The 19,395-nt window shown below is 47.3% G+C and overlaps 1 protein-coding gene across 4 annotated transcripts in view; it reads right to left on the bottom strand.

The window, feature by feature from the left end:
• LOC132831405 (CCR4-NOT transcription complex subunit 3-like) overlaps positions 1-9,099 on the bottom strand; it is a 90,879-nt gene extending 81,780 nt beyond the window's left edge. For 3 of the 4 annotated variants that reach the window (XM_060849530.1, XM_060849535.1, XM_060849534.1), the window contains exon 1: positions 9,034-9,099. The gene's annotated coding sequence lies outside the window, so the exon portion shown is untranslated. The other variant, XM_060849531.1, reaches the window with a different exon arrangement.
• Positions 9,100-19,395: the final 10,296 nt, after the last annotated feature.

Raw genomic sequence — 19,395 nt, 5'->3', positions numbered from 1 at the left:
CTATCTGAGCTGAGATGCCACTTTGTTTTATAAAACTTTAAGTTATCTTGAGAATGTGACTTAAAAGAAGTTCTGGGATTTACATATTAATGATCCAAACCTGTAACCGATTCTAAAAAATGAAAGACTTAACAGCAATCTAGGTTTGTTCAATATATAATTTCAGTTGCATGACACTGTAATGCATTGCTATAAATTCTGTGTCCATGAGCCTGCTCCACGGCTACCTGAAGGAGCAGCACCGCAAAAGTGTTTTGAAGGTGTAGGTGTGTACTGTACCTTCAAGAGAGAGAGGAAGTTAGCAAGGACTGACTGAAAGCACAGTCGGCACTAAACAATTTAAAAATGTAACACTTGGCTGAAACATGTAGCTGGAGTTCCAATACCATGGAACAAAAACAAATCCGATTTCGGCCAATCACTTTAAATTATGCCCCAGGTGCTAAAATCCAAACAAATTTGAATCTAATGTTTTGATAACATCAAACAAATGAAATGATCTGATGTTTTGGGGTTTAAACCAGACAGTTTGAACAGTTAGGGGGAGAACTGCCGAGAACACCAACAAGTATAGACTACTAGCCGAATAGCTCACTGAAAGGTACCTGTACGTAAGAAAAGTTGTGCAGAAGACCGAAGAAAAGCTGACCTAGAACTTTTTGTCTTTAAATAAATGATTTGGATGCAAGCATAAGAGGTACAGTTAGTAAGTTTGCAGATGACACCAAAATTGGAGGCTAGTGGACAGCGAAAAAGATTACCTCAGATTATAACAGGATCTTGATCACATGAGCCAATAGGCTGAAAAGTGGCAGATGGAGTTTAATTCAGATAAATGCAAGGTACTGCATTGTGGGGAAGCAAATCTTAACAAGACTTATACAGTTCATGGTAAGGTCCTAGGGAGTGTTGCTGAACAAAGGGACCTTGGAGTGTAGGTTCATAGTTCCTTGAAAGTGGAGTCGCAGGTAGACAGAATAGTGAAGAAGGCATTTGGTATGCCTTCCTGTATTGGTCAGAGTATTGAGTACAGGAGTTTGGAGGTCATGTTGTGGCTGTACAGAACATTGGTTAGGCCACTGTTGGAATATTGCTTGCAATTCTGGTCTCCTTCCTATCGGAAAGATGTTGTGAAATTGAAAGGGTTCAGAAAAGATTTACAAGGATGTTGCAAGGGTTGGAGGATTTGAGCTATAGGGAGAGGTTGAACAGGTTGGGGCTGTTTTCTCTGGAGCGTCGGAGGCTGTGGGGTGACCTTATAGAGGTTTACAAAATTTATGAGGGGCATGAATAGGGTAAATAGACAAAGTCTTTTCCCTGGGTCGGAGAGTCCAGAACCAGAGGGCATAGGTTTAGGGTGAGAGGGGAAAGATATAAAAGAGACCAACGGGGCAACTTTTTCACACAGAGGGTGGTACGGGTATGGAATGTGCTGCCAGAGGAAGTGGTGGAGGCTAGTACAATTGCAACATTTAAGAGGCATTTGGATGGATATATGAATAGGAAGGGACTGGAGGGTTATGGGCCGGGTGGGGCTAGATTGGGTTGAGATATCTGATCGGCATGGACAGGTTGGACCGAAGGGTCTGTTTCCATGCTGGACATCTCCTTAACTCTAGAAAAATCTACAGAGGAAAACCTACAAAGGCAAGTCAACAAAGCTGACTGGTTTTGAAACATAATTTTTTTTTGGAAATCTTAACTTTTTTTATCCAAACAGTATTGTAGAGTGGGAGGCAAGATAGGTTTAAGAAAAACCAGTTTTAAATAGCTGTCTAATGTTCTTTTTTGGACATTTACAAATAAAATTGTTAATTTTTAAATAGTGACCATTGGGATAGTTCTTTGCCTCTCAACATTTAACAGATTTATGGCGCATGGTGAGCTTTTGTGTGTCAGGTTTAAATTTGCAGAGGGTTTTACCTCATGTCATAACAGTGTGGGGGCTCCATGCCAGGATTTGAACAGTTTGGGTCTCGGATTCATGATCTGAACGGGCTTAGACAGATCCAGTCTGAGATTTGGACAGATTTGAATAGATTGGGGTTTGACAAAAGCCTAGCACATTTAAACACTTACCAATTAGTGTCCTAGATCTTTAAATAAAACGTGGGGGACAATTTGTTTAATCTCGGTTACTTGGGGTTGGTTCAATTAAAAGTGAGAGGAATGGCTGTTAAAATTGCTAAAGAAGTTCTGGGGTTTGAAGATGAATCCCAAATTTGCCAAGAAAGTTTAGAAAGAAAAGTAAAGACATACTTGTATAATTAGCAAAGAGATTAGAATTGGGTTTAACCAAGGACAAAAACAAAGCTGAAATTGTAGGGAATTACTCAAACATTTAGGCATGCCAGAGAAACAGATAAGTACAGTGGAGTTAAAAAAAAACTTAAATTACAATTGAGGAAAATGGATTTAGAAGATAGACAAAGCGAGAGAGAGGAAAAAGAGAGAGAAGGTTTTTAGTTGTGCAAAGAGAGAGAAAAGAAAGGGAAAGAGAAAGAGAAGAAAGAGAGAGAAGAGAAAAGAGAGGTAAAAGAAAGAGATAGAAGGTTCTTAGCTGAGCAAAAGGAGACAGAATTTGAACTTGAGAAGTTGCAACTTAGTCAGCAAAGTCAAGTTAACAGGATGGAGATTTTTTTAAAAGAGAAGTTAGTGATATATACAAATATGTCAAAACTCTGCCATATTTTGATGAGAAAGATATCAAAAGCCTTCCTCATTTCATTTGAAAAATTGGTGAGGCAGACAGGGTGATCCGAGGATTTATGGGTAATGCTAGTTCAGACTAAACTGGTATGCAGAGTTGGTGAGGTATTTGCCATGCTGTCAGATGAGGGGTCAAGAGATTATGAAGAGATCAAACAGGCTATTTCAAGTGCTTATGAATTGGTAACAGAAGCAAACACACAGCAGGTCAGAAACACAAAGAAGGAACCAGGTCAGATTTATTTTGAGTTCAAAAGAATTAAACATAGTCACTTTGATAGATGGGTGTGGGCATTAAAGATAGATAAGACCTATGGGGGTCTAAGATAGATTATTCTGCTAGGGTAGTTTAATTCACAGAAAGTTCAGGAAATGAGAAGGGCAGCAGAATTCACAGATGAATACATGTTGGTACATAAGCCGAGATTCCGGGCAGAATTTTGTCCTGTGAGGGATAGAAATTGGGAGAAGGGGAGATCCTACACAAAAAACAAAGAATACAGAACACTGCTAAGTGTTTATAATAGGTTAAAAAAGAAGCCCAAGAGGGTGGCAAGTAGGTGAAAGGCCTCAGATGTTTCCATGGTGGTAAAGGGGGACATGTAAAGTCACAGTGCTGGCCATTAAAGAAAGGCAGAGCGGGAAAAAATGTAGTAAAAGAAGCTAAGCCAGTGGCATTAGTGAAAGTAGTAAAGGAAACCCCAAGAAGAGCCGAGGAGCTGCAGGAGAGTGCACAGCCTAGGCACGGGCTGGGTATGGAATTAGTACCTGATCTCTATAAAGAATTCACTTTGGTGGGTAAAGTTTACTCAGAAAGAACGGTTGGGTGAGGGGAGGGCAGGGAACAACACAAGAAATTTTGAGAGATACAGGATCTAACCAGTCTCTACTAGTAAGAGATCAGTGAATCTGCACTCTTTCTGACATTATCCGAGAAAGTGGTAATTTATCAGATAGATGTACAGAAATTTAGCATTCCCCTATGTAAGATCAGGTTGGAGTGCCAACTCAAGACTGAGGAAGTTACAGTGAGAGTGATTGACAGAGTGTCAGTTCCAGGAATCCAGTTTGTTCTTGGGAACAATTTAGCAGGGTCCAAGGTGGGAGTGACACCTCTTGTTGTGGAGAAGTCCAAGGAAGATCAAGAAGCTGAGGAGTTAAAAGAAAAATACTCTGGTATTTTCCCAGACTGTGTAGTAACAAGATCCCAAAATCATATGTCACATCATGAAGCAAAAACTAAAGAGAAAGATGAAGGAGTTAAGGTTCAGTTAAGAGACTACCTATTTGACGTAATGGTGCAGGAAAAACCTGAACAGGCAGAGGGTCAGACTGAAGTGTTTAGTCCTTAAGAGCTAAGACACTTGCGACAGAAAGGCAAGATGATAAAAGATATATATGTTGATATGTATTCCAAAAAGCAGGCGGAGAATATTCCTGAGGGTTATTATCTGAAAGATAGAATCCTAAGACGAAAATGGAGACCACAGCAGGTTAGTGCGGAGGTAAAATGGGCCGAATGCACCAGATTGTGTTGCCAGTAGCATACAGACAGGAAGTGTTATAGGTAGCACATGAACTACCTGTATGAGGTCACCTAGGAGTACGAAAGACTCAGGCTAAAATACAAAAACATTTTTATTGGCTGGGAATGCACAAGGATGTGGTTAACTTTTGCCATAGTGTCATACATGCCAAATGGTACGTAAGCCACAGACGGTAATAAAACCAGCACCTTTGTTGCCAATTTCTGCATTCGAAGAACCTTTCACGCGGGTAATAATTGATTGTGTAGGTCTTCCAGAGAACTAGAAGAACTGGAGAAACATATGTTAGTTACTAACCGCAGAGTGAAGGATCAAATCCAGATGTTGTGGAGTTTGATGTGCCTCAAAATATGTTAAAAAACGATGAAGTCCTTGAGGAGTGGAATAGGTTAGCAAACTATCTGTCTCAGGAGGATAGAACACAGTTAAAGGGTTTGTTACTGCAGTATGAGAACATATGTAGGAAACAGATGGGGAGGAATAATGCTATTGTTCATGAGGTAGACATAGAGAATACTGTTCCAATAAAACAACACCCCTATCGGCTTAATCCTTTCAAAGCCGGACAGGTCTAGGAGGTGGAGGCCATGCTCAATGAGGATATCATTGAACCAAACCAGCATGAGTGGAGTTTGCCAATTGTCTTAGTTTCCAAACTGGACGGGATTCAATGATTCGGCATGGATTATCGGATGGTCAATGCCATTACAAAATTGGACTTATATCCAATACCAAGATTGCAGGACTGTATCGAGAAAGTTGGATAAGCCAGTTACATCACCAAGTTGGACTTATAGCATGGTTATTGGGGGTACCTTTATCAGAGACAGCGAAAGAAATTTCTGCATTTGTAACCCCAAATGGGCTATATCAATTCAAAGTGATGCTCTTTGGAATGAAGAATGCATCCGCCACATTCCAAAAACTTATGAACAGAGTTGTGGCTGGGTTACAGCTGGATGATGTAGTGATCTTTATTAAGTGCTGGAAAGATCACATGGTACAGTTGTTAAACTATTTGAACGCCTATGAGAAGCAAAACTGGTGATAAACTTAAATAAAACTGAATTCATGTAAGCAGCGTTCTTGGGCCATAACATCAGTCATGGAAGGTTGACCCCATGGAACATAAAGATGAAGGCCATCGAGGAATTTCCACAACCAACCTCAAAGAAAGAAGTGCTTCGATTCTCAGGATTAAGCAGATTCTATTGGAGGTTCGTTCCAAAATTCAGCAGTGTAATGGCACCGTTAACTGATTTGCTGAAGAACAACACAAAGTTTCGGTGGACAGAACGCCAGGAGGCATTCGACCAGTTAAAAGCAATATTAACCACTGCACCAGTTTTAGCCACACCAATCTTTTTGAAACCTTCAAACTTGCCATCGATCTAGTGACACAGGAGTTGGAGCTGTACTGCTACAGGAAGATGATGGGAATGAACTGCCAGTTGAGCACTTTTCAAAGAAATTCAACATCCACCAGAGGAAATACTCCACGATCAAAAAATAGCTATTGAGTTTGGTTCTGGCCTTACAACATTTTAATCTGTACATCACAAGCAATGTGTCGGAGACAGATCACAATCCTCTTATATTCTTGGAATGCTTTAAAGACAAGAATATGAGACTATTTCAGTGGAGTCTTATGTTGCAGAGTTTTAATTTACAAATCGTACATTTAGCAGGTCATAAGAATGTAATCGCAGATGCGTTATCATGGATTTAACTGAAAGTATAGATGAGATTGATTTCTATTCAATGTTATATAGGTGGGAAGAAGTTAATAAGAAGTTAAAGTCTTATGTATGTCATAGTAATGTGGTTAAGGAATAGAGAAAAAAATGAAGCCATCTTTTCATTTTGATTGTTCAATTTTTCTTAACAGGGAGGTGTTATGAAGATGTAGGTATGTACTATACCTTCAAGAGAGTGAGGAAGCTAGCAAGGACTGACTGAAAGCACAGTGTACTGAACAATTTAAAAATGTAACACTTGGTCGAAACAAATAGCTGGGATTCAAATGCCATGGAACAAAAACAAATTCAAATTCGGCCAATCAGTTTAAATTATGCCTCAGATACCAAAATCCAATTGAATTTGAATTGAATGTTTTGATGACATCAAACCAACGAAATTATCTAATGCTGAGATATAAAACCAGACATTTTGAACAGTTAGGGGGAGAACTGTCAAGAACACCAACAAGTATAGACTGCTCGCTGATTAGCTCTCTGAAAGGTACCTGTCCATCAGAAAAGTTGGGCAGCAGAAGACCAAAGAAACGCTGACCTAGAAAAGTCTACAGAGGAAAATCTATAAAGGCGAATTGACAAAGTTGACTGGTTTTGAAACATGATTTTTTTTTGTAAAATTTAATTGGGATTCTTTTTTAAATCAGACCAGTATTGTAGAGTGGCAGGTAAAAGATAGGTTTAAGAGAAAGGTGTTGTAAATAGTTATCTAAAGTTCTCTTTTGGACTTAAAGAATAAAATTGATAATTTTTACTTTAAATAGCAACCTCTGAGATAGTTTTTGCCTCTCGAAATTTAACAGATTATGGCATGAGATGAGCTTCTCTGTGTGTCGGGTTTAAATTAGCTGAGTGGTTTACGGTGTGTCATAACAGAAAGCAAATGCTTCCAAATAAACCTTTTGGACTATAGTCTGGTGTTGTGTGATTTTTAACTTTGTCCACCCTAGTCCAACAGCGGTTCCTGCACATCATATTTTACAGTGTGTGTGTGTGAACCAAATCACAGCTCTCATTGATATATGCTATAGGTAATCACAGATCCATTGATAAGACTGTTGTTCATTTCAGTTCCCAGTAAAATCTCCAACTCTGCCCTGAAAACTGGCATTTTTTTAAGATTAGATTACTTACAGTGTGGAAATAGGCCCTTCAGCTCAACAAGTCCACACCGACCCTCCGAAGAGCAACTCACCCACACCCATTCCCTGACATTTACCCCTTCACCTGACACTACGGGCAATTTAGCATGGCCAATTCACCTAACCTGCACATTTTTGGACTGTGGGAGGAAACCCACGCAGACAAGGGGAGAATGTGCAAACTCCACACAAACTGTTGCCCGAGGCGGGAATTGAACGTTGTGAGGCAGCAGTGCTAACCACTGAGCCACCATGCTGCCCACAAAAACACTTAGGGCAGTCACTCCTTGTCCTACTCTGTGGAGAATTCTGTGATAATAGAGAAAGCACTCTCTGATCTGAAAAACCTCCATAAAACAATTAAGAGGGTCACAATGTCAAGTTGGTTACTGGGCATGCAATAGACTACCACAGTTTAGTACTTTGTGTCTTGCATCGCCATCACACCCACCCCCTACTTTCAGTGTAGAACGTGCAGGAACTGAGAGTCCCTTCTGAATATTGTTGCACTTGACTCACCATGTGTGTGTTCTATCAGTACAAAATCTAGCTAGTATCAGCTTCTGTATTGATTCACCAACCTTCCTTTCCCTGAATGAGATCAAATCTAAATCTTGCTTCTCAATTCTGTAAAACTAACTGCTAGCTGTTGCAAAATTTACAAAACTGAGAGAAAAGCACCAATTTCATTTTAGCCTTGATGCTAAGATGTCGACAGAAGCAGGGACACACATCTAAGAATGTTGTGATGCCAAGTATGCATTACAGGGACAACAAGCTTTCTGAATACCGTAAAAGGAGAGGGGGATAAGTGATGCCGAACAACACAATTCACTTCTGGGGCCTGTGATGTGCAGCAGTATTGATAGCACGGTTTCATAGATATATACTCCAATTTACTGAACCAAATCACAAAGTTCCTAGCTACTCATTACATTTGACAAGAAGGGGCTTGTTTATGAAACACTTGGTGAAAATGTTGAGCTATTGTGAAAGTAACAGCACCGCATTACTGATTTGCTGATGCACAGAATGGATTGTGTCAACTTTGATTTTCCTATAACAGAAACCTGCAGTCTAGAAAGTGATGGATTTTGTATGAAAGACTTCGAGATCTCTGCAGACAGCAAGATGTGATACGAATGCACAGGCTATGAATCTTCCTTTGTCAACAGCTTCCCTCAAGCAGCCAGCACGAGTGCACAAACCGCACAAAGACCTTCAGACACCAGCCCAGTGCAGAGCTTGGGCACTCTCTGCTTTCCCACCAATTCCTCTTCCTCAGGCCGAGGGTCTATCACTCATCGAAATAAAGTAAAACCCAAAGTGCCAGAGCTACACAGCACTGAGGCAGCGCCGGGGGAACGGGGGAGAAGTGGCCGTTTTCGGGTGATTTTGGTTGTGGGGCCGAGGCCTTCCTTTTTGTGTGTGTGCTGGCGTTTCTACAGCACGGGTCCGTGCCGTTACCGGCTGAGGACGGAGCCACGGGCACCCCCTCCCCATCCCCCATCGGCGGTGCTCTCGGTAACAATAACTCCAGGTTGGAGGGCACCGTTGCCAAGGCGACACCATGCTGGCATAAAGGGCTGAATCGTGTCGCTCACACTCAGGATCCAGAAGAATACGGTATCGGAGTCAATGCCAAACCCAAGCATCCCTCGCTCCATCTCCACAACAACACCCCCCTCCCTCCGCCTGATCCCCTCAAACTGACCAGGGCCCAGGCCTCAGGCTCTGCCATTCTCTCTGCTCGAGAGCCCCGTCCGGGCAGCACTGACCTGCGACCAATGAGCCAGGCTCGGGCACAAGATGGCCACCAAGGTGCAGAAGGAATTGGAACCGTGGAGAAGCGAGGCCCGGGGTGGCGGCGTCGGAACTTACCGAGCGGGAGAAGCCGGATCCGGGGCCACGGCGGAGACACGGTCACAAAATGGCGGCGTGCCTGTACCAAGGGGAACGCGCGACACCACCGGCCAGCGAGGGAACTGCAACCCGGCTCAGCCCCGCTCCCCGCGGCCACCGGGAGAACTGCAACCTGGTCTCACATCCGCCCCCCGCGGCCACCGGGGGAACTGCAACCTGGTCTCACACCCGCCCCCCACGGCCACCGGGGGAACTGCAACCTGGTCTCACACCCGCTCCCCGCGGCCATCGGGGGAACTGCAACCTGGTCTCACACCCGCCCCCCGCGGCCACCGGGGGAACTGCAACCTGGTCTCACACCCGCTCCCCGCGGCCATCGGGGGAACTGCAACCTGGTCTCACACCCGCTCCCGGCAGCCATCGGGGGAACTGCAACTCGGCTCAGCCCTGCTCCCCGCGGCCACCGGGGGAACTGCAACTCGGCTCAGCCCCGCTCCCTGTGGCCACCGGAGGAACTGCAATTCAGCTCAGCCCCGCTCCCTGTGGCCACCGGGGGAACTGCAACCTGGTCTCACACCCGCTCCCCGCGGACACCGGGGGAACTACAGCCCGGCCTCACAGCCGCCTCCCACGGCCACAAAGAGAACTGCAGCCCGTCTCACGTCTGCCATCCAGCGGACGGTCAGGGCAGTGCAGCCTGCCGTCGTGTTGGGATCATTGTGACTGTGGGACTGTCCTGGGAACGAAGGTCGAAGGAGCCCCACCAGCTGAGAGTCACAGAGATATTACTGGAGAAACTCGGCAGCTCTGCAGAACCTCTCTCTCCAGAGAGACTACCAGACCTGCGGAGTTTCTCCAGCAATTTTTCGGATTTCCAGCATCTGTAGTTTTTTTTGCATTTTATCTCAATGTTGACCTGAACAAATGCCCTTGACAATTACAGCAAAAACCTCCGGAAATTCAAATAATGCTGTATAATGTAATAAATAACTAGTTTCAGCATTTTCTGCAGTCTGGATTAACTCTGCTATGGAGTTGTCACAATCTCTCTGAGGCTGTAAGACCTTCACTTAAAAACTGCGCTGAAATGAAACCTTTAACTTTTGCGGCAAATAGCGGTGTGTTTACCCAAGTGAGCGGTGATACTTTGGAAGTTTACTGTTGGCATTTAAAAAGTTCCAAAGCGATTGTCTTGACTAAACCTGGCTCTTAGATAAGTTGGAGGAGAGTTCACCTGAGACTGAGTTCAGCTCCCCCCCCCCCCACCCCCGAAACAAATGGTGAGCATTGGGAAATATAAAACAGAAAATGTCAGGAATACTCAGTAGTTTGGGTGGCATCGAAAGAGAGATTGCAACAATGGTTAAGAGAGCACACCATCGCCTCTACTTCTTCAGAATGCTAAAGAAATCCAGCATGTCCACAATGACTCTGAGGAATTTTAATAGATTCACCATCGAAAGCATCCTATCCGGATCGATCACAGCTTGGTCTGCCCAACACCATCAGAAATTACAGAGAGTCCTGAACACAGCCCAGTCCATCCTGAAAAACAGCCTTCCATTCATCGACTCCATCTCGACTTCCCACTGCCTTGGGAAAGCGGCCAGTACCATCACCCAGTTATACCCTCACGCACCCTCTGCCACCACTCAGGAAATACAAGAGTTTAAATACATGTACCGACGGATTTAAGAACAGTTTCTTCCTGCTGTTATCAGACTTGTGAGCAGACCTCTCCAGTTTCTTTCTCTATACACTACATTCTGTTCGATTACCCTTCTGTACTTAGCTAAGATATGAATTGTCTGGATAACATGCAAAATTGTACTTTTCACTTGGTACCTGTGACAATAATAGTTCAAATTAAATCAGCTGATTTCAGTGTCTGTATTTCCTTCCAGTCCCAAGTTTATATTATTCCATGAACTGCTGCACTTTGAATTTTTCCAGAGCCATTTCCTGTTCTAGGAACATCTGCATGGATCAGTTTGTTTGCTGAATGGCTCTTTCCTGAGTCAGCTGGTGCTGTGGAGCGGACGGTCATCTGTTTTGATCCCACTGCCAGACAGATACTAAGTCTAAGACAACAGCTCCAACCAACTGTGATGGAATACTGCACTGTCAGAGGGGCTCTGTCCAACAGTGAGGGAATACTGCACTGTCAGAGGGACTCTGTCCAACAGTAAAGGAATACTGCACTGTCAGAGGGGCTCTGTCCAACAGCGAGGGAATACTGCAGTCAGAGGGACTTTGCACAACAGTGAGAAAATACTGCACTGTCAGAGGGGCTCTGCACAACAGTGAGAGAATACTGCACTGTCAGAGGGACTCTGTCCAACAGTGAGGGAATACTGCACTGTCAGAGGGGCTCTGTCCAACAGTGAGAGAATACTGCACTGTCAGAGGGACTCTGTCCAACAGTGAGAGAATACTGCACTGTCAGAGGGGCTCTGCACAACAGTGAGAGAATACTGCACTGTCAGAGGGACTCTGTCCAACAGTGAGGGAATACTGCACTGTCAGAGGGACTCTGCACAACAGTGAGGGAATACTGCACTGTCAGAGGGGCTCTGTCCAACAGTGAGGGAATACTGCACTGTCAGAGGGGCTCTGTCCAACAGTGAGAGAATACTGCACTGTCAGAGGGACTCTGTCCAACAGTGAGAGAATACTGCACGGTCAGAGGGACTCTGTCCAACAGTGAGGGAATACTGCACTGTCAGAGGGGCTCTGTCCAACAGTGAGAGAATACTGCACTGTCAGAGGGGCTCTGTCCAACAGTGAGGAAATACTGCACTGTCAGAGGGACTCTGCACAACAGTGAGAGAATACTGCACTGTCAGAGGGGCTCTGTCCAACAGTGAGGGAATACTGCACTGTCAGAGGGACTCTGTCCAACAGTTAGGGAATACTGCACTGTCAGAGGGACTCTGTCCAACAGTGAGGGAATACTGCACTGTCAGAGGGGCTCTGTCCAACAGTGAGAGAATACTGCACTGTCAGAGGGACTCTGTCCAACAGTGAGGGAATACTGCACTGTCAGAGGGGCTCTGTCCAACAGTGAGAGAATACTGCACTGTCAGAGGGTCTCTGTCCAACAGTGAGGGAATACTGCACTGTCAGAGGGGCTCTGTCCAACAGTGAGAGAATACTGCACTGTCAGAGGGGCTCTGCACAACAGTGAGGGAATACTGCACTGTCAGAGGGACTCTGTCCAACAGTTAGGGAATACTGCACTCTCAGAGGGGCTACCTGTCAGTCAATCTGTGAAATTAATGTTGCTCTGGAGTGTATTTTTTGATAAATGGTCAGCCCTGATATCAGCACGGTCTCTGGCAATCTCCATCAGTTATTCACCTTCTTGCAGGAACACAGTAAAATAGCCTGAGCAGCATCGTTCTGGAGTTGTGACCAACTGTTTGCAAAGTGACTTGGCCAGATATCACATGAACCAATCTCTCAGACATGGTTTAATCTGCTGGGGATTGTCTAATCAGTAATGTCCTCTCCTGCTGAAACAGATTAGTAGCAGCTTCACCTCAGTAATCTGCCTGAAGAGTAAGGCGATTGTCGCAACAATAATCCCCTGTAAACAGACTAACAGAAGCTCCATCACAACATCCTTCAGAATATTCACTCAGAGCAGTGATAGCAAAGTCATACATTAGGGACATTTAAACGACTCTTGGGTAGGCATAGGATAATAGTACAATGAAGGGTGTGTAGGTTAGTCTGATCTTAGAGTAAGATAAAAGGTAGGCACAACATCGAGGGCCGAAGTGCCTGTTCTGTGCAGTACTGTTCTAATAACCATCCCATTTACACAGGTCACTAGAACAGTGTGCAGAATTCACTTACACTTCTGTGCAGATGTACTGATCTTGTCAAATGTGTAGGACTGTCTGTGTCACTAGTGTCACACTCATCAGCGTCACACCCATTAGTGTCACACTTTCCCTAGGATGGGATGTTTTACACCATTCCAACACCAACTCACTGTGATATCATACCCACTGCAGTCAGAACATTTCTAAGCTTCACTGCTAATCCTTGTGACTTTAACATTGTACAACTGAACTTAATGACCCCGAAATTTAAACAAACATTCAGCCTCTGATGTATGCACTGAGTATCAAACCCCAAGATCAGGGGCTCACCTCAACCTCCACGTTGCTCTGTTTTCTGCTTTCTGCTCATGTTCAGCAGCAGGGGGCTGGGGGTGGAGGACATTCTCTGGAAAGGTTCATGAAGCTTGACCTGGAGTGGGATGGAGAGCTCAGGGTGCAGCCAATAAGGCAGGGGATTGTGAAAGCACAGCGTGACTGAGAGGATTTAAGGAGAGGGAGTCAGAGAATCTACAGGGACAGCGAGAAAGGGACAGAGCCCAACCTCAGTACTGCCTGCTGCTTCTTCTTGTAAGTAAAGTGATACTTTCATCCACTTTCCAATAAAAGAATAAGAACAAGTATACCGTTTTGGATACTTGTGGGGGGGATGACTTACCAGGGGCAAGCAACGAGGTTCAGGCCTCTGGCACGGAGCCTGGCCCCGTTGCTCAGAAGGGTAGGGTGGAGAAAGGTAGAGCAATTGTTCTTGGGGACTCGATAGTGAGGGGTACAGACAGACGGTTTTGTGGGGGCGACAGGGACTCACGTTTGGTATGTTGCCTCCCAGGTGCAAGGGTACGTGATGTCGCTGATCGTGTTTTCCGGGTCCTTAAGGGGGAGGGGGAGCAGCCCCAGATCGTGGTCCACGTTGGCACCAACGATATAGGTAGGAAGAAGGGTGAGGATGTCAGACAGGCTTTCAGGGAGCTAGGTTGGAAGCTCAGAGTTAGAACAAACAGAGTTGTAGTCTCTGGTTTGTTACCCGTGCCACGTGATAGAGTGTCGAGGAATAGGGAGAGAGAGCAGTTAAATGCGTGGCTACAGGGATGGTGCAGGAGGGAGGGATTCCGGTTTCTGGACAACTGGGGTCCTTTCTGGGGAAGGTGGGACCTCTATAAAAAGGATGGGCTACACCTGAACCTGAGGGGCACCAGTGTCCTTGGGGGGAGGTTTGCTAGTGCTCTTTGGGAGGGTTTAAACTAACTCCGCGGGGGCATGGGAACCAGGACTGTAGCTTTAGGGTACAGGACCTTGAGTGTAGGGAGGTTAGGAATAATGCAGCGATCTCTAAGGAGGGTGCCTGTAACCAGAAAGGTGGATTGAAGTGTGTATACTTCAATGCCAGAAGTATAAGGAATAAGGTAGGTGAACTTGCAGCGTGGGTTGGTACTTGGGACTTCGATGTTGTGGCCATTACAGAGACGTGGGTAGAACAGGGACAAGAATGGCTATTGCACGTTCCAGGGTTCAAATGTTTTAGTAGGATCAGACATGGGGGTAAAAAAGGGGGAGGCGTGGCATTACTTGTCAAAGACAGTATCACAGCAGTGGAATGGACGATGGAAGAGGACTTGCCATCTGAGGTAGTTTGGGCTGAGGTTAGAAATAGGAAAGGTGAGGTCACCCTGTTAGGTGTTTTCTACAGGCCTCCTAATAGTCCTAGAGAAGTAGAGGATAATATTGCGAGGATGATTCAGGAAAAGAGTGAAGGTAGCAGGGTGGTTGTTATGGGGGACTTTAACTTCCCAGATATTGACTGGGAGAGCTATAGCTCGAGTTCATTAGATGGGTCGGTGTTTGTACAATGTGTGCAGGAGGGTTTCCTGACACAATATGTCGACAGGCCAACAAGAGGGGAGGCTATATTGGATTTGGTTCTAGGTAATGAACCAGGCCAGGTGTTAGACTTGGAGGTAGGTGAGCACTTCGGGGACAGTGACCACAACTCGGTGACTTTTACTTTAGTGATGGAGAGGGATAATCGTGCGCCGCAGGGCAAGAGCTATAGCTGGGGGCAGGGAAATTATGATGCAGTGAGGCATGACTTAGGTTGTGTGGATTGGAAAAACAGGCTTCAAGAGAAGAACACTAATGAGATGTGGGGAGTGTTCAAGGAGCAGCTACTGCGTGTCCTCGATAGGTATGTACCAGTCAGGCATGGTGTAAAGGGCCTTGTGAGGCAGCCGTGGTTCAGTAAGGAATTGGAGTCCCTTGTGAAAGGGAAGAAGGCGGCATATGTAAAGATGAGGCGTGAAGGTTCAGTAGGGGCGATTGAGAATTATAAGGTAGCCAGGAAGGAGCTAAAGAGGGAGCTAAGAAAAGCGAGAAGGGGACATGAAAAGTCTTTAGCTGGTAGGATTAGGGAAAACCCAAAGGCTTTCTATAGGTATGTCAAGAATAAAAGGATGACTAGGGTAGGTATCGGTCCAGTCAAGGATAGTAGTGGGAAGTTGTGTGTGGAGGCGGAGGAGATTGGAGAGACATTAAATCAGTACTTTTCATCAGTATTCACTCAGGAACAGGACACTGTTGCTGATGTGAATATGGAATCACAAATAATTAGAATGGATGCCCTGGAAATATGCAGGGAAGAGGTTTTGGGAATATTGGAAAGGATGAATATAGATAAGTCTCCTGGGCCTGATGGCATTTACCCCAGGATCCTATGGGAAGCTAGGGAGGAGATAGCAGAGCCATTGGCCTGGATTTTTATGTCGTCATTGTCAACGGGAATAGTACCAGAGGACTGGAGGATAGCGAATGTGGTCCCATTGTTCAAGAAAGGGAGTAGGGATAGCCCTAGTAACTATAGGCCAGTGAGTCTGACTTCAGTGGTGGGCAAAGTCTTAGAGAGAATGGTAATGGATAAGATTTATGAACATCTGGGTAGGAATAACGTGATCAGGGATAGCCAGCATGGTTTTGTGAAGGGCAGGTCGTGCCTCACAAACCTTATTGAGTTCTTTGAGAAGGTGACTATGGAAGTGGATGAGGGTAAAGCAGTAGATGTTGTGTATATGGATTTTAGTAAGGCGTTCGATAAGGTTCCCCATGGTAGGCTAATGCTAAAACTTCGGAGGTATGGCATTGAGGATACATTAGAGGTTTGGATTAGGAATTGGCTGGCTGGAAGGAGACAGAGGGTAGTAGTTGATGGATTATGTTCATCTTGGAGCGCAGTTACTAGCGGTGTACCACAAGGATCTGTTTTGGGACCATTGCTTTTTGTTATCTTTATAAATGATCTAGAGGAAGGACTTGAAAGCTGGGTAAGCAAGTTTGCGGATGACACGAAAGTCGGTGGAGTTGTGGATAGTGAGGAAGGAAGTGGTAGGTTACAGCGGGATATAGATAAGTTGCAGAGCTGGGCGGAAATGTGGCAAATGGAATTCAATGTAGCTAAGTGCGAAGTCGTTCACTTTGGTAGGAATAACAAGATGTTGGATTACTGGGCTAATGGTAGGCTACTTGGTAGTGTGGATGAGCAGAGGGATCTTGGTGTCTATGTACACAGATCTCTGAAAGTTGCCACCCAGGTAAATAGTGCTGTGAGGAAGGCATATGGTGTACTGGGCTTTATTGGCAGAGGAATTGAGTTCCGGAGTCCTGAGGTCATGTTGCAGTTGTATAAGACTCTGGTGAGGCCTCATCTGGAGTATTGTGTGCAGTTTTGGTTGCCATACTATACGAAGGATGTGGAAGCTTTAGAACGAGTGCAGAGGAGGTTTACCAGGATGTTGCCTGGAATGGTAGGAAAATCTTATGAGGAAAGGCTGAGGCACTTGGGGCTGTTCTCATTGGAGAAGAGAAGGTTTAGGGGAGATCTGATAGAAGTGTATAAGATGATTAGGGGTTTAGATAGGGTAGATACTAAGAACCTTTTACCGCTAATGGAGTCAGGTGTTACTAGGGGACATAGCTTTAAATTAAGGGGTGGTAGGTATAGGACAGATGTTAGGGGTAGATTCTTCACACAGCGGGTTGTGAGTTCATGGAATGCCCTGCCCGTATCAGTGGTGAACTCTCCTTCTTTATGTTCATTTAAGCGGGCATTGGATAGGCATTTGGAAGTTATTGGGCTAGTATAGGTTAGGTAGGACTCGGTCGGCGCAACATCGAGGGCCGAAGGGCCTGTACTGCGCTGTATCCTTCTATGTTCTATGTTCTATGTAATTGGCTCAGAATACAAACTTACAAACATCATTTGAAATACTGGCAGATAGACAGAACATTGTCACAGGAAGCAGTCTATCCTGCAGTGCGGTACTCGCTCAGCACTGACCCTCTGACGGTGCGGCACACCCTCAGCACTGACCCTCCGACAGTGCGGCACACCCTCAGCACTGACCCTCCGACAGTGCGGTGCTCCCTCAGTACTGACCCTCCGACAGTGCGGCACTCCCTCAGCACTGACCCTCCGACAGTGCGGCACACCCTCAGTACTGACCCTCCGACAGTGCGGTGCTCCCTCAGCACTGACCCTCCGACAGTGCGGTGCTCCCTCAGCACTGACCCTCCGACAGTGCGGCACACCCTCAGCACTGACCCTCCGACAGTGCGGTGCTCCCTCAGTACTGACCCTCCGACAGTGCGGCACTCCCTCAGCACTGACCCTCCGACAGTGCGGCACACCCTCAGTACTGACCCTCCGACAGTGCGGTGCTCCCTCAGCACTGACCCTCCGACAGTGCGGTGCTCCCTCAGCACTGACCCTCCGACAGTGCGGCACTCCCTCAGCACTGACCCTCCGACAGTGCGGCACACCCTCAGTACTGACCCTCCGACAGTGCCCACTCCCTCAGCACTGACCCTCCGACAGTGCGGCGCTCCCTCAGCGCTGACCCTCCAACAGTGCGGTGCTCTCTCAGCACTGACCCTCCGACAGTGTGGTTCTCCCTCAGTACTGACCCTCCGACAGTGCCCACTCCCTCAGCACTGACCCTACGACAGTGTAGCACTCTCTCAGCACTGACCCTCCGACAGTGCGGCACTCCCTCAGCACTGATCCTCCGACAGTGCGGCGCTCCCTCAGCACTGACCCTCCGACAGTGCGGCACACCCTCAGCACTGACCCTCCGACAGTGCGGTGCTCCCTCAGCACTGACCCTCCGACAGTGCGGGGCTCCCTCAGCACTGACCCTCCGACAGTGCGGCGCTCCCTCAGCACTGACCCTCCGACAGTGCGGCACACCCTCAGCACTGACCCTCCGACAGTGCGGCACACCCTCAGCACTGACCCTCCGACAGTGCGGTGCTCCCTCAGTACTGACCGTCCAACAGTGCGGTGCTCCCTCAGTACTGACCGTCCAACAGTGCCCACTCCCTCAGCACTGACCCTCCGACAGTGCGGCACTCCCTCAGCACTGACCCTCCGACAGTGCGGCACTCCCTCAGCACTGACCCTCCGACAGTGCGGCACACCCTCAGCACTGACCCTCCGACAGTGCGGTGCTCCCTCAGTACTGACCCTCCGACAGTGCGGCACTCCCTCAGCACTGACCCTCCGACAGTGCGGCACACCCTCAGTACTGACCCTCCGACAGTGCGGTGCTCCCTCAGCACTGACCCTCCGACAGTGCGGTGCTCCCTCAGCACTGACCCTCCGACAGTGCGGCACTCCCTCAGCACTGACCCTCCGACAGTGCGGCACACCCTCAGCACTGACCCTCCGACAGTGCGGTGCTCCCTCAGTACTGACCCTCCGACAGTGCGGCACTCCCTCAGCACTGACCCTCCGACAGTGCGGCACACCCTCAGTACTGACCCTCCGACAGTGCCCACTCCCTCAGCACTGACCCTCCGACAGTGCGGCGCTCCCTCAGCGCTGACCCTCCAACAGTGCGGTGCTCTCTCAGCACTGACCCTCCGACAGTGTGGTTCTCCCTCAGTACTGACCCTCCGACAGTGCCCACTCCCTCAGCACTGACCCTACGACAGTGTAGCACTCTCTCAGCACTGACCCTCCGACAGTGCGGCACTCCCTCAGCACTGATCCTCCGACAGTGCGGCGCTCCCTCAGTACTGACCCTCCGACAGTGCGGCACACCCTCAGCACTGACCCTCCGACAGTGCGGTGCTCCCTCAGCACTGACCCTCCGACAGTGCGGCGCTCCCTCAGCACTGACCCTCCGACAGTGCGGCGCTCCCTCAGCACTGACCCTCCGACAGTGCGGCACACCCTCAGCACTGACCCTCCGACAGTGCGGCACACCCTCAGCACTGACCCTCCGACAGTGCGGTGCTCCCTCAGTACTGACCGTCCAACAGTGCGGTGCTCCCTCAGTACTGACCGTCCAACAGTGCCCACTCCCTCAGCACTGACCCTCCGACAGTGCGGCACTCCCTCAGCACTGACCCTCCGACAGTGCGGCACTCCCTCAGCACTGACCCTCCGACAGTGCCCACTCCCTCAGCACTGACCCTCCGACAGTGCCCACTCTCTCAGCACTGACCCTCCGACAGTGCGGCACTCTCTCAGTACTGACCCTCC

Source organism: Hemiscyllium ocellatum, chromosome 33, assembly GCF_020745735.1.
Source record: "Hemiscyllium ocellatum isolate sHemOce1 chromosome 33, sHemOce1.pat.X.cur, whole genome shotgun sequence".
Taxonomy (NCBI): Eukaryota; Metazoa; Chordata; class Chondrichthyes; order Orectolobiformes; family Hemiscylliidae; genus Hemiscyllium; species Hemiscyllium ocellatum.
Note: the sequence above shows the minus strand (reverse complement) of the source record. Positions and strands in the feature narration are given on the sequence as shown.